Raw genomic sequence first — 16,125 nt, 5'->3', positions numbered from 1 at the left:
ATTTAGTTAAGATGTACACCTGTCCAGAACACTATCCCTGGGAGGGGACAGCATTTAGTATTAAGAATTATAGAGGGTAGGAACTCTTACTTTGAGAGCAGACATTTTCACTCTCATTTTTGAGAATGCAATGGTTCCTGCTCTAAGTGTGAAGAAGATGAAACAAAGAAAACTGAGTGTGCCCTTAGGACTGGGAGGGAGGTCAATGTCCCCACAGCTGCGCACACACTGCCATACTCTGCACGCGCAGCCAGAACCTCCCTGACACCCTGCTTGTGTTTTGGCTGTGGCTGAGTGGTGCTGGCACAGCACCAAGGCTTCCCTAGCATCAAGGCTGCCGGTCCACTGGTCCAACCCACCCACCCAGTGGCCAGGAGGCTGAGGGTGAGCAAGAGATGCAGAGGGGACACAGCCAGGATGGCTGACCCGAGCTGACCAAAGGGATGTCCCATACCATAGGACATCATGTGCAGCAATAAAAGCCTGGGCAAAAACAAGGCGGGGGAGTGGGGGTGAGGCTCTCATTAGGAAAGTGTGGGTTTTCTTGAGAAACTGCTGTGCATGTTGCTACTTCACAGGAAACAGCTGAACATCATTTGCTGAGGAGAAGTAGAGAATATATTTTTTTCAACTTGCTTCTGCACAGCTTCTGCACAGCTTTTTTTTTTTTTTTTTTTTTTTTTTTTGATTAAACTGCTTACCTCAACCCATGACCTTTTGTTCTTCTTTTGTTCCCCCTCCCCCACACCCCTGGTAATGTCTGCCCCTGTCCCCTCCTGAGGAGGAGCAGGGAGAGAGCAGTGTGGTGGTGCTTCACTGCCCATCGGCTCTTAGACCACCTCAAGAGCCCCCTATAAGAGAACCGTGCACCAACTGAAATACAAAAATGCATATAGCTCCAAAAATAGAGCATACAGGTACATGGTGGCAGCTGTCCCAGATAATGCCTGAGATACAGATACAAAATACAACCAGAGACGTACCAAGAGACTTCTGAGAAAGGGCACAAACAAAGTGAACAAAGTAGCATGAATCTGCAATATAATCTGGTTGATCTAAGGGTAAAAGCAAGAGGTGCAGATATTCACATAGAATGAATTCACGTAAGAATTATGACAGATTTCCAGAGAATGCTTACAGCCTGACTTATACAGCTAAAAATCTGATTCAGACATTGCCTGCAGCAGGGAAAATATTCTGTTATGGGTGACAAGCTGCTGCTGGTGAGGACAAGAGGGATGTGCAAGCTGTGGCTCTGTCACAACTGTGATAGAAAGCAACCCTGACTACTTCAGTCACCAAATTATCTTGCTCCAAGTTTGCTGAAAAGCTTCTTCTTGCTTAGAAGGTGTCCAGGGACACCCAGTCCTGTGAAAACAACTGTTTTCACAAGTTCTTTGGTTGATCAGTATCACAACAGATTTTTTTTTGTTGTTGTTCATTACATTAAAAACATAAGAGCAGCAGATAGCTTTTAATGTGTTGAGTTATGACACATGCGTATTCCTGTGGGTTTATGTAGCCATCGCCTGCCATCATCCACTGAAGCCCGTGGCAGTCAGTCTCCGAGCATTTCTCATCTCTATAAAATGTGGTTTCCAGAATCTCATTCTCATCATTTCAAACTGCACTCAGTTTCAAAATTTTCTTCCAAAATATCAAGGCTATTTTCTTTCATAACTCCAAAAACCTGAACTTGCTCTATACAATTACTTCATTTTTTTCCTTTTCCACATTAAAGAAATCTTTCTACACATGGCTGAATAATACAAATCATTATTTTATAACATTTTTGTCAACTGCTGAATATATTACTCAGGAAAAGGCTTTTGTTACTGCTGAACCAGCTCTAGAAATAGTGAAATAACATGCACCAAGTAGTTATATCATGTCTTTTAGTTTTATAAAATGAAATAATTTGGGAATGCATTCTTTTTCCCTATGCAATAGACTGTGCTCATTTCAGGACCAGCATATTCTTGTTATGAAGCATTTTCATAAATTCATTACCATGAGGAGGTTTTAAGACCAGCATATATCTCCTGACGGCTATTCTAAAAGTAGCAAGTATTCCAGAGTACGATGCCATCTACATATTTAAGGGCAGGCAAATGATCATCCTATGCCTAAAATCCACAGTCCTTTTGGGGCTGTGTCAAACCGTCAAACCATTATTTTGCTGTAAGATTTGCAGACATGTGCTTTGTAAAAGCACAATGGTACCAAAATAAGCTAAGTCAACAATTACTTTTAGATCTTAAACAGCTCTTATCTTGCTATTAATTTAATATCTACTTGCACCCAAGACTTAATTTGGTTTACTAGTACATATTTATCATATGAACAGAGTTTTATGTCCAGCTTAGAATGCACAGTTTTGGAGAGGACTATTTACCACTGTAATATTATTTAACTATAGGATGGTTTTCCTTGAGGAGAGATGAGTTCTTAACTTTTTATGGCACATACTCTGTGGGAAAAAAATTACGATAATTTATTTGAGTTCTATAATTATCTTACAGATGTTAAAACACACGTGATATGATACTAGAAACTATATTATTGAACGTAGGTACCACGGAAGAACTTTTCTCTATTAGCACCATACATTCTCAATTTTCAATCTGTATTAGTTCTTACCACTAATTTCACCATCTCATAGCAAAGTCTAAAAGGGACACAAGCAACTCAAGAGGATAAGAGGTAAAGACATGCGAAGTTTCCATGAAATAGGAAGATACCACTCATGAAACCCAAGATTCTAAATCAGCGTAAATCTAACACATTCGCAGAAAAGAAGTGTCTCTGAAAGTCATTTTGTAATTGGCTCCAAATGCAGACATTCCCAGCAAATCCATATTGATTCCCTGTTACATAATCACATACATGCCTCAGATGATGTGGCAGTTGTCACTTTGTTCTATGGTACAGTACAAATCCTCAGAGGTACTTTTCCACAATAGTTTCCTCCAAGGGCTCGTTTCTACCTTTTCATTTCTAATGTTTTGATTAAAATACTGTTGATATTCCTGTAATATATAGATCTTTTATTTACCTTAGAGACACACTTGGGTTAATCTGTTATTTCAGTGTATGCCAGTTAAGCACCCATAATGCATAGTTTATTGACTAAAATGCCAATGGTTTGCTGGGACCAGTCAGTCTTTCAGATCAATAAGAGCTGCCGCACTTAAGTAATAAAATGACGCTAGAGTTGTTTTCCGTACTGCGTGTGCCAGCTGAGTACACAGATTAATTAACCTCATGACAGAGTAATTATGCAGAAAATATAGTATGTTAAGGAGATGTTTCCAGTCAAAACAGTTACACAAGCAAGTATGTTGAGAAGCCTCTAAAACACCTCATTGTGCTACAGCTGGATTAACAGTTGTAATTAAACTCTCCATACAATGTTTGTGTAATGACATATAAAAAGTGTTGACTAATCTGTGTTGAAAAGATTAGGGAGAAGAGAGCCAAGAGAAAAAGAATATATATGTACAAAAAGCAAAGATGTAAATTATAGTTTACTGTAAAACACTGGTTATAGAACAACTAGAAACATTTGTAAATTTTAAATACACCAAGCCTCACTAGGTTTTACTACTGTGATTACACATTATGTAATGCAGAATTCAGAAGTGAATTTGAGTGTGCCATGAAGCACTGATGAGTCTGAAGCTCAGCACTAGGGCTTCCCTCCCATTTTCGGTTTTGCTGAGGTCCAGTCAACCATCAGATTAGACTGACATAACTTGGGTCCAAAAAAAATATAAAAATAATCCATTAGTTTACTTGGTCTATTCCTGTCCAATATTTCCTTACTAGAAATATTTAAGGTAATTTTAAGAAGGAATTAGCATCTTTCTAAAAACAAAAGTGTTTACTTCAGAAAAGACTTGGATGACTTAGCACCTGCAAGTGTCACTTAGTGGAAGATCCAAGGAAACTTTATATTAAACACATCTTTGATATCCTATTTTGGTCTATTTGGCAATCATTTAGCACATTTCTTAGCCATATTGCTTGATACTTCAAGATGTAATCATCATTCTACAGAAAGCACTTATATTTACACTTTATCAGTGCTTTTTGAGTTGAACTTGGTATTGCAGTTATATTATTAGCACCATTCCATCTCAGCTCCGCACTTCATTACTATCCAAAAACAGTTATAGCAAATAATCCTGACTTTCTAATTTAATAAAAAATATCAGGTGTTGTTTTTACTTCCTAAACTGAATTAAATTGATATAAGCTTTCTGGTGATGGGATGCTTACTTGATATAACAATATTTGTAGTCAATTCTCTTGGACTGGAAAACTTGTTGGACACGTGTTTTTCCTGCTTCTGTTTGGGTACACCTAAAATGGCCCCACAATGCTGGAAAATTAGAAAATTAACTTCTGATACCACCATCTTCTGCTTCTACTTTTTCAAGCAGAAATTAAACATGGCACATTTTATTCAAAATGGGACATAAGGGGAATGACAATACAGTATTTCCATCTTGTTTCCTGGCATCTTACTTCTGTATAACCATGGGGAACAGGGGGACACAGGAAGCAGGTGTCATCATACACAGGGAAAAAAAAAAATAAAGAGGCCAAGTACAAAAAACTGTCAAAGCCCTGAGGATCACTAGCACTGCAGAACAGATTCTTATTTTACTGTCTCACATAATGTTTCTGAAGAGTAATTTTCCTTTCTATTGTAGGAATGGAGCAGGCAATGAGCTATGATAATCATAAACTAACAGTGGAGACCCCCTTGGCAGTATCACTCAAACCGCTTTGCCATTTTGAATGAGAGAAGGAAAGTTTGGTACAAAACACACTTTTTCTAAGCAAAACAGATTGGATTCAAATTTTCCAATATGAACAAACACTTATATGGAAAATATTTCTCAAGAAGTTCTTAAGCAAACTACCAATTCAGGTTACTAAACTTTTTACTGAACTTTGTGAATAGAAAAGTGTTCCTGCTTTAGGCTTCTCATTACTTCCTTGCCAGATATGCAAAATTTGCAGTTGACTGCTAGAAGCTAAAAGCTGGTACTAAAGTTCTCCTTTAATTAAGAGAAAACAATGTTCACAGAGCTCAAGGGGTTCACTCATTTTGCTAAATTTAAAAATTGTCAGAGGTGCTTGTTAACATGAGCAGATAATTATGGAAACTCATACATATACATACCTTTCAGACAAATTCTCACTTTGTGACCTTACTAAAATGATTTTAGGTACTGCTCTTACTAGAAAAGAGGTGTACTCTTTTCTAGTCTAAAAGACTGAGGGGTAGGTGAGCATCTGTTAATGCCATTAAGCAGTTCTGTGATTTAACAGCCACATTTTTCAAGGATCAGAAGCAGCAAATTTATTGTGTATATTACTTATTTTATTGTATTTTTTTTTTAATTTTATTGTGTATATAAAATTATTACTTTAATAATTTTGAAGTAACATAGACAACTTGCACCATGTTCTTAAAACAGGAGATTTTCCAATCACTTCAGCAATGACAAGTCCCATTCATTCATTTCCAGAGCATAATTCTTCAGTGACTCTGAGCAAGCTGGCCATACAGTTCACCATGTTGTCTTCAATGGCAAAGAAGACAATTGTAAAAGTTTTCTAATGTGAGTTCTGTGCCATTCATTTACTTTTAAGTAACTATAATCTCTTGTAATCAGCTCTAATCTTTCAGTGTCTTCCTCCAACCAACATAACTTTTGTTACATCTTTCTTAAGGTGAGGTTATCAGAACAGAATATGATGTTCCATGCAAGATTAGTGAGGTATTAAACATAATAGTAATTTGAATGTATTATACTAATAGGTATCACTGGTTGATGCAGTTAAATGTAGCATTACTAGTTCATTTTCAATTGTGAATAATCTGTTTACAAGCATGTTTTGCATTCCAGATTATGTTGGTCACTTGTTTTAAAAGAAAAGGGAAAGTCTGGTTTGGTCTAAATCTTTTCTTAGTTTTGGAACAGAGATTTACACTCTCCTCACTGTCCCCTCTTTCAACCCCCAGCCCCAAAGCCTAATATTTTTACAAGAACTATCAAATAAAGACAAAAAGAAAGATAGCTATGCCTTCCACCTGTTGATGAACATCTGTTCAAAACAGTTATTAGGAAATTCATGTTTCTTGTTTAATTTGCTGGGTGGGCTCAACATCACTGATTTCTCTCCCCACAGGAATACTGTAAGTACTGATGTTCAAAGATCTTCATTGTTCACGCTCAGTTCAGCATACTGAAAGTTTGAGGTTTCTTTCCAGCCATTAGCACACCTGTAAGTGCTAGGAATGAGAACAGACAATGTCCTTTGTAAAAATGACATTGATTATGTATATAAATCATATGTAGGGATGAAAATTAGTATCCATTTTAGAAACAAGAGGTTTTATTATATATAAAATTTGAAAGATTTAGTTCCAAAGTGCCTGACACTTTTTCCTAGCATATATATTAAAAAATGCTTAAAATTGGAACAATCATTTAAAAGTATTAAATTTCTATCTTTTTGTCCTTTGTTACAACAGTAATTCTTTTTAGTAGAAATTTTTTCAGAAGACTTTTCAAAGATAAACTACTACATTTTACATCATTCCTATGAGGTGAACACAGGGGTATTTTTTTTTCTTAGTACAGCAGGGTTAGCTATTCAATATGACATTCACCACCAGATGCACTCAAAACTTCTAAATCTCATTTATTTTATTTAAGGTTGTATATATCAGCTGAGCTGTACATCAAACATTCAAAATTAGAGGCTGCTTTAAAGATCTCAATGGAACTTTCCAAGGTCAGATGAATCAAGACAGAACAAAAGTCAGAACTTACAAGTTTCCTCCTCTGTAGCATGTTTCGTAATTACCGATAAAGCAACAATATCTAAGCAGCAATATCTATGCAAGGAGCTCTAAGTGCTGTACAATTGCAAAATAATACATTTTGCAAAGGAATAAAATCCACCTGCTCTTTTTTTAGCTGGAATTTTCCAACACACTTTTGCACATTCAGCAAAACCTAAATTCCTGTTTTACAGAGAAAAAGGATAGTACTCACTACCTAGGTGGATTTGCTCAAACATTCAAAGCAGTTTAAAGAGCTAATACACAGTTTTCAACCACAAACAAGATAGAAGTATATCAATCCAGACCCTATTCTTTACAAAAGGAAACCAGTAAGATGTGGGACATTATAAAACATGCACTAAAACACAATTTTGAGTATTTACATTTATTTCCTGGTGTTGTCAGAACTCTTACAAATGACCTTGGGAAGTTCATGATCTATCTGGAATTTACACTTTGGGATTACACATGGTAATGATTTCTGTCCTTTCTACACAGATTATAGACACTAAACTCCCCAAATAAGGGTCTGCCTTATTACGTTCTTATTGTAGTGAAAATCCCCAATTAAGTACCAAAATTATGATCACTCTCTGAGTTTCCCCAATATATAAACACACTAAGAATAACCTGAGTCTTCCAAATCTTGCAAGTCAATGTCAGCAGACATTCTCTCTAGTTAAAGAGAATGTCAGGAGCCTCTTCATCCCACTTACTCTGCAATTGGTGAACATTCATCCACCTCACTGTGGGTAGAAACACCTCTCACTTTCAGAAGATATATTTTTATGCACACACTTATATGCAGCTGTTATTAAGAATGCAGTCACATCATTTTTTATTCTAATAGTGGGAGTACATAATCAGTTCAAGTGCTGTGCTAGTAAGGAGAATTCAATATAAATTATAAGTCACAGATAATTACTATTAATAGAAAATTTGCCTCAAGGGGAATGGAGTTATTAGATAAACATCACTGCAGTGCTTAGCAGTTCAGGAGTAGATAAAAGAAAGAAGGCGTTGCTTTGGGATTCCTGCGCCCTGTAGTATCTGGTGAAGGATTTATTTTTTTTTTAGCATCCTGCCTGTTCTTAGTCACGGTATATCATAAATGAAGATGTCATTTTAGAAAACACATGAGAACCTATAGGATGGTGCCACTGCAAAACAATGAGACATTTGGTGTTGCAGGAGACTGCAATAGCTCCTCAGCCAAAGCAAGCCTCACTCTTAGACCTGCACACCTTTCTGCCTCAACTAACTGACCTTGGTCAAACCTTCTTGTCAGGTTACTATCGAAAGCAGGAATTAGTTATCACAACCAAGTTTGTGTGTACACAAACTGGTTGCTTTAGACCTCAGTTTGCAGAGAACTGATATAATGTGCATGCTGTGTTAAGTTTTATGCCTTGTACAGGAAAAAATCTCTCCAAGCCTGCCCTCCTTCCTCTCAGCTCTATTTCTGTTGAGCAATTGGCTGGTGTTCTACCTGATGGTAGATGTTTTCCCTTTCTTATAGTATTAAAAAAATTAATTGAGAAATATCCCATTTATCGCCCAGATAACCTATCCAGAGAGGTGTACTGTCTTCCTGGAGTGTGTCAGAGACGTTAGGAACGCTTTGCCACAGCTCATTAAACCGGAGGACTACTATCCTCTTATAGTCATTCAGGCTGGGTCAAGAAAAATGAGAAATATTAAAAAGGACTTTGCATCCCTGGGAAGGTTGTTGAAGGGATCGGGGGTGCAGGTAGTGTTCTTCTCTGTCCTCCCATGGGGTGACCAGGACCCAGAAAGAAGGAGGAGAACGGGACAGATGAACAACTGGCTGAGGGGGTGGTGTCTGGACCAAGGCTTTGGGAATTTTGATCTTGGGCAGTCCTTTGAGAAGCCAGGTATGTGGGCTGCTGACTGACTCCAACTCAGCAAGTGGGGCACAAGTGTGTTGGGGAGCAAGCTCTCTGAACTAATTACTAGGGCTTTAAACTAGGTCTGATGGGGGAAGGGAGGGGAGCTAAAAGTGTCAGAGAAGGGCTGGGGGAAGTTGTCACTGCTGTCATTTTTGAAGATAGTAGGGAAAAACCTTTGAGTTGTCCCATAGGATTGTCCGAGGCCTCCTCAGAGAAGGTAATGATCCCAATACCCCATGCAGAATCTTCTTCTTGCATCCTTCCAGGGGTAACTGCGCCTGCTGCTTCCATAAAATGCCTGTATACCAATGTGCAAAGCACGGGAAATAAACAGGATGAGCTCAAGATCTGTGTTCGATTGCAGGGCCACGATCTCGTTGCGATCACAGAAATGTGGTGGGACAGCTCACATGACTGGAACTCCATCATGGAGGGCTTTGTCCTTTTTAGGAAAGACAGGCTGGGAAAGTGAGGGAGTGGGTTGCCCTTTATATGAGGGAGCAATTAGAGTGTACCCAGCTCCACCTGGAGGAGGGTGAAGGACAAGTGAAGAGCTTGTGGGTGAGAATTAAGGGGTGGGCTAGTATGGATACTGTTGTGGGGGTGTACTACACGTTAGCAGATCAGGGGAAGGAGGAGGTTGATGAAGCCTTCTACAAGCAGCTGGTAGTAGCCTCATGATACCGGGCATTGGATCTCATGGGGGACTTCAATTATCCAGACATCTGTTGGGTAAGCAACTTGGCCAGGCATGCACAGTCCAAATGGTTCCTACAAGGCATTGAAGATAATTTTCTGATGCAGGTGGTGGAGGAGCCAACGAGGTGGGGGGTGCTCCTGGACCCTGTCCTTACTAACAAGGATAGGCTTATTAGGGATGTGAAAGTTGGGTGCAGCTTAGGCTGCAGCAACCACAAAATGGAGGAGTTCAAGATGGAACTTGGTGGAAGAAGTAAGGCTAAAAGCAGGATTGCTACCCTAGACTTTTGGAGAGCCAACTTCAACCTCTTCCAGGATCTGCTTGAGGGTATCTCATGGGCTAAGTTGCTAGAAGGCAAGGGTGCTTGTGAGAGCTGGGCAACACTGAAACAGCACTTCTTCCAAGCTCGGGATCGGTGCATCCCTAAGAGTAGGAAATCAGGGAAGGAGGGCAGGAAACCTGTGTGGATGAGCAAGGAGCTCATCAACAAGATCAAAAGGAAGAGGAAGGTCTATGAAATGTGCAAAAAGGGCCTGTCCTCTTGGGAGGAGTATAGAAGTGTTGCCAGGGCCTGCAGGGACATGACAAGGAAAGCTAAAGCCCACCTGGAGATGAGGCTTGCAAAAGAGATAAAGGATAATAAGAAGTTTTTGTTTGTTTGTTTGTTGTTTGTTTGTTTGTTTTTTAAAAAAAGCATGCAAACAGTAAAAGGAAGACTAGGGATAATGTGGGTCCCCTGCTAAACAAAGAGGGGTGTAGGGGTCTACATGGTAACGGTAGACGCCAAGAAGGTGGAGATACTGAACACTTTCTTTGCTTCAGTCTTTGCTTCAAGGACTCCCCCGTGGGACTCCTGGACCCTGGAGGGAGGAGAAAGGGTCTAGGAAATGGAGGGCTCCCCCCTGGTTGATGAGAGAGTGGTTTGTGAGTGTCTGAGTGGGATCAATGCACACAAATCCATGGACCCGAAGGGATGCATCCATGTGTGCTAAAGGAGTTGGCAGAGGTGATTGTTGAACTGCTCTCTATTATCTTTGAAAGGTCCTGGAGAACAGGAGAGGTGCCTGAAGACTGGAGGATAGCCAATGTCACTCCAGTCTTCAAGAAGGGCAAGGAGGAGGATCCGGGAAACTACAGGCCAGTCAGGCTCACCTCTGGCCCTGGAAAGGTGTTGGAACAGCTTGTTCTGGATGCCATCTCCAACCAATTGGAAGAGAAGGAGGTTATGAGGAGTAGTCAGCATGGATTCACCAAGGGGAAGTCATGCTCAACCAACTTTGTTGCCTTCTATGATGGCATCACCAGCTGGGTAGATGGGGGGAGAGCAGTGGATGTCATCTACCTTGACTTTAGCAAGGCTTTTGATACTGTCTCCCACGACATCCTGCTAGCAAAGCTGAGAAAGTGTGGGATAGAGGAGTGGACAGTAAGGTGGGCTGAGAACTGGCTGACTGGCCGAGCTCAGAGGGTGGTGATCGGCAGCGGAGAGTCCGGCTGGAGACCTGTGACTAGTGGTGTTCCCCAGGGGTCAGTGCTGGGTCCGGTCTTGTTCAACATCTTCATTGACAACCTTGATGAGGGAATAGTGTCAAATATGCCGATGACGCAAAATCGAGAGGAGTGGTTGACACACCAGAAGTCTGTGCTGCCATTCAGTGAGACCTGGACAGACTGGAGAGATGGGCAGGAAGAAACAAAATGAGGTTTAATAAGAGCAAGTGTAGAGTCCTCCACCTGGGAAGGAACAACCACATGTATCAGTACAGGCTGGGGGACAACCTGCTGGAGAGGAGCTCTGAGGAGAAGGAACTGGGGGTCCTGGTGGACGACAGCTTGACCATGAGCCTGCAGCATGCCCTCGTGGCCAAGAGGGCCAAAGGGATCCTGGCATGCATTAAAAGGACCGTGACCAGCATGTCAAGGGAGGTGATCCTCCCCCTCTACTCTGCCCTGGTCAGGCCTCACGTGGAGTACTGTGTCCAGTTCTGGGCTCCCCAGTGTGAGAAACATCTCAAATAATTTTCTTCAGACAGGATCTTATGTGAAGCTATTTTATTCACAATTGCAATGGCGGGTGTCCTGTCAATCAGGATCACATTTTAGTAAACAAATCATAACCTTTTATTCCCTATTACCCGATGCCTGATCACCTCCCTGATCAGTACTCACTCCTCATTGGCTGAGTACTACAGGTTCACAAGCTGCTTGATGCTCCTCTATACCATATATGTACATTTTTTTCTTTTTTTTTTCCAACCCTTTAATTTCTCTTTTCTTATGTTCTGAGAACTTGTGGTCTTTGTTTTACTGTTTTCACACTGCTTATCCAGTTTTTCTCAAGCTTCTACCTTATTTTGTGACAGCAAGACCTTCTACTGTCCACTTACCTACTTAGCATTTCTCCTTATTATGACTACTACCTTGGAATACAGAAAAGTAATTCTTTACTGCAAAAACACAACTTTGTTTCTCACACCGGTACAAAAAAGACAGGGATCTCCTGGAAAGAGTCCAGTGGAGGGCCACAAAGATGATACGTGGCCTGGAGCATCTTCCCTATGAGGAAAGGCTGAGAGACCTGGGTCTGTTCAGCCTGGAGAAAAGAAGACTGAGAGAGGATCTCATCAATGTGTATAAGTACCTGGGGTGTGGGAGACAGGGATTTGGCCAACCTCTTTTCAGTGGTCTGTGGGGACAGGACAAGAGGCAATGGCCACAAAATGGAGCACAGGAAGTTCCGCACCAACATGTGAAAGACCTTCTTCACTCACTGTGAGGGTGACGGAGCACTGAAACAGGCTGCCCAGGGAGGTTGTGGAGTCTCCTTGAAGATATTCAAGGCCCATCTGGATGCCTACCTGGGCAGCCTGCTCTAAGGAACCTGCTTTGTCAGGGGGGTTGGATCTGATGATCTTTCAAGGTCCCTTCCAACCCCTACAATTCTGTGATTCTGTGATCCTTTCACTTTGAAAATAAAAATGTGAATGTTGAAACACCTGTTGTGCCTGCTTTCATGGCATGACTTTTGACTGTCCTACAGTTCCTCTAAACATTTGGTAGTTGGTTTCCTTGAACAATGCTCGGGGAAGGTTTACCTTTTAAGCCTGATGGAGCAAAGTCACATCAAGTCAGCCCACTTTCAGCCCTTAAGTAGCTGGCTGCTGTACTATGCTTGGAGCACACCTAAGATGTGAGGTGAGTGGTCAGAATGGCAATGCTTTTGACAACCTGAAAAATAAATCAATATCTTACTAACACACATCCTGAAGCATCTCAGGACTAACAAAGAATAGATTATTAACCTGACACAACAAAAGGTTTTAAAATGAATGCCCCTATTATATTGTCCAAACCATTAAAAAAAAATAAATAAATGCTTGTCTTAAAACCCTTTTACAGAAAGTAATAAGGAAGAGATCACAGCAGTATTTCTTTTTCTACATTCAACATTTCTGGCTTTATTATGGATCCTTCCCCCCTTTTTGTAACTAAAAGAAAACAATATTTTCTCTAGTTGTCTTTAAAAAATGATCTGCAATTGTTTTAGACTCATCTCTTTTTTGCTATTTGGAAAGAAGGCAAAGCAGAAAGATGAGGGCTGGGAAGTCTGGGTATTGGCTTTCCTGACAGGCACAGAGGGGCTGTTCAGTCAGGAGGGTGTCTTTGGTGATCAAGGTCTACCCAGTATTGCTTTGTTTGCTTTTCAGTTGGAGTAGTACAGGATTATATATAAACCTCAGTTTGTTCTTAAGGTCTTCTTAAGTTCTGTTCTTAAAATACTTCCAGTATTTCTGGCAATGACATCACACTATGATAATTACTTGATAAATTAGGCTGATTTCACACTACTTTGCAGTCAATGACTGCAAAAGAGAAATGTTATCTGGCATTTTCTGTTCTATACGTCCATAGGCAATGAAAGGATATAGAACGTTTTTCACAGAAAATATCCTTGGCTTACAGGTATTTCACATTTCACAGTAGGCTGATGTATGACCAATTTACAGACTCAATTCAATGTGATTTTTGTAAAAGCAGAAGATTGGGTAATTGTAGAAAACCAAGCATTATATTGGGCATCTAGGAAAAGTAGCATTACAAGCATCTGTGCTGGGAGAAATGAAACTGGTGTTGCTGACAAATCTGCTGATCTCCAGATCACACACAGTGATGCAATAAGTGCCCAAGAACAGCTATTTTGCACCTCCTGATCACCCTTTTGAAAACTTATTCTTTCTGAAAACATATGAACAAGGATACAGAGCTTCCTTGAATCACAAGTGATAACAATTGGTCTATTTTTTTCCTCATGAACAGTTCTTTTCCTCACAAACTGTTTGATCCTCTGTCTCATCCCCATCCAAAGCCGGACAGGGTACATAACCAAGTCGGTCGAGGCAGAAGGAGACGATCCCTATGAGCAATCGGCCTGCAAAAGGAGCTGTGCTCTGGCAGTAGGAACATCAGAGCTGGCATAATCACTATTTTCTCTGCATGTTATAAGAGAACAGTCCCCATAGGAATTAGACCATAAATCACAATCCATGTAACTGCCTGTTTGAGTCTGCCACGTTATATGTGACTCCCCAGATATGGTTCTATGGTTTTGTGTTTTTTTTTTTGTTTTGTTTGACTGTTTGTTCGTTTGTTTTTTAAAATCAACATATCTACATGAGCTCACAGACGTGTAACTCCCCCTTTTGTGATGAGCAGCAGTGCCAAGTCTGGCACAGTTTGATTACACTCTGTGTAAAGACATGTCTCAGAAGGGACATCTGTGAACTCAAGTGGGAGGCAGGGACAGAGCTCTCCTGCCAGCTGGCCAAAGGGCAGCATGGATGTGAGCTGGGAAACATCTGCTCTTCCACCTGCAAGAGTCATGGTGGCAAGCTGCTGTCAGAACAGTGGGGGGAATATACAAATGTATATTTTCTAATTATGCAATTGCACTCTTCTGCCTATTTTCCATTTGAGAAAACTGAGCAAATTGGCACAACTAGAAGTTGGCCTAGTTGGGCTTAACTAATGAATACATGGATCAAACTACAGCCTGCATTACAGAAGAGAAACAGTAGTCAAAGCAATTCTCTATACACTGTAATGTCAGGAGTTACTATATCCAATAACTTGAAATCCAGAACTTAATAGTCAAATTGTAATGCAGAAGAAATGACATGAGGAAATATTTAAAGCCAAAGGCTACATTCCATGCTACATACAGATTTTTCCTCTCTATAAATCACAACAGTCAGAAGTAACATGATGTTTTTCTTTGAGACACTTCACAGAAGACATTGCTCATGAAATTGGGAATCTACAGTAGTTTTCTCTTAACACGTTGCCAGAGCAGCCCCAGAACGTACACCCATTTGTTCACTTTGTTGGCAGAAACAAACCTGGACACAATCTTCATGGTGTGCTGCACAGTCCTGCTCTTAAATGCTTGACAGCTTGACTTCTGTGTTGATGCTGGCAAGGTACGTGAATAGGCACTTACGGTAGCACATACAGTAGCTGGTTTTGATACTTGAAGCATAGGTATTCTCCACCAAAATACAGGGTATTAATAACCCTTTTATTGTAGTTTCAGCCCCTAAAATCCCTTTCTATACCAAATAGAAAATAGGAAGGTGTGAAATAACAAAGACTGAGTAACTTGAGCAAGGCTTCTTGCTTATAACATTGCATTCAGGCTCACTGGCTGAATAGTATATAAAGTTGTTGGTCATGCCTGAAAACCTTCATATGAAACAAAATATCACTTTTAAAAAAAGCTATCTAATAATATATTACCTTCCTCATCTTACTGTTATCAAAAAAAAAAAAAAAAAAAAAAAAAAAGGTGCTTTCAGAAAAGGAACACTAGAAACCCAGGCAAATAAAATGCAAAAGGAAAGCTCAAAGCTACTTCTATCAGCATCTTGGTGATAAATAGTAAGTCAAAAGCCTCAACAGTATGCTCATCTACAGAAAGTGAAAGGATTTGTGTTTTTAAAAGTGAGGTGTAAATCATCAGATAACAACTGAATATTTCTCAGTAAGCCCCCTGTGAATCAGGAGCTATTGGCAAACCAAAGTAGCTTTGGACCCGAGCTTGTCAGAAGCTCTCAGTGACACATTTTCAGGCTTTTAGTGTTGGTGTTTGGAGCTGTATTTCCAAAGAAGGGCTGAGAATAAAGTGCTATCATTAAAACCAAAATACTAAACTTTTCTTTCAGGAAAAATAAGCAGTGTTACATAAAAATAGTTACAAATATTCAGGATTGTTTTGCTGTTGCTTTATGTTTATTTTGTTGGCTTTCTTAAAGATGAGAATATCTCTTCCAAAACTAGTGTTTGAAAAGTGTCCTCACAAGGCTGACTAAAATTAGAATGAATAGAACTAGAATAAACACAATTTCATATTAGTTTTCATCGGTTATTATTTTCAGCTCTTCATTTAACTGTGAATGATCACGAACAAAATTTGTTTCTCTTACTAATGATACAGTCTCGTTACTCTTTCATGTGGGATCACTCAGATTGAAACACACTAATGAGGCTTTCAGAGCTGAGTTCCTACTTCCTGAGCATCCCCTCAGAAAGCACAGATTTGCTATTCATGGAAGCAGGGGAGAGGAAGAAGCTTTAGGAATGAACCCAGGGCG

Source organism: Anas acuta, chromosome 14 (genome assembly GCF_963932015.1).
Source record: "Anas acuta chromosome 14, bAnaAcu1.1, whole genome shotgun sequence".
In the NCBI taxonomy this organism is placed as follows: Eukaryota; Metazoa; Chordata; class Aves; order Anseriformes; family Anatidae; genus Anas; species Anas acuta.
This window is presented reverse-complemented; position numbering follows the sequence as displayed.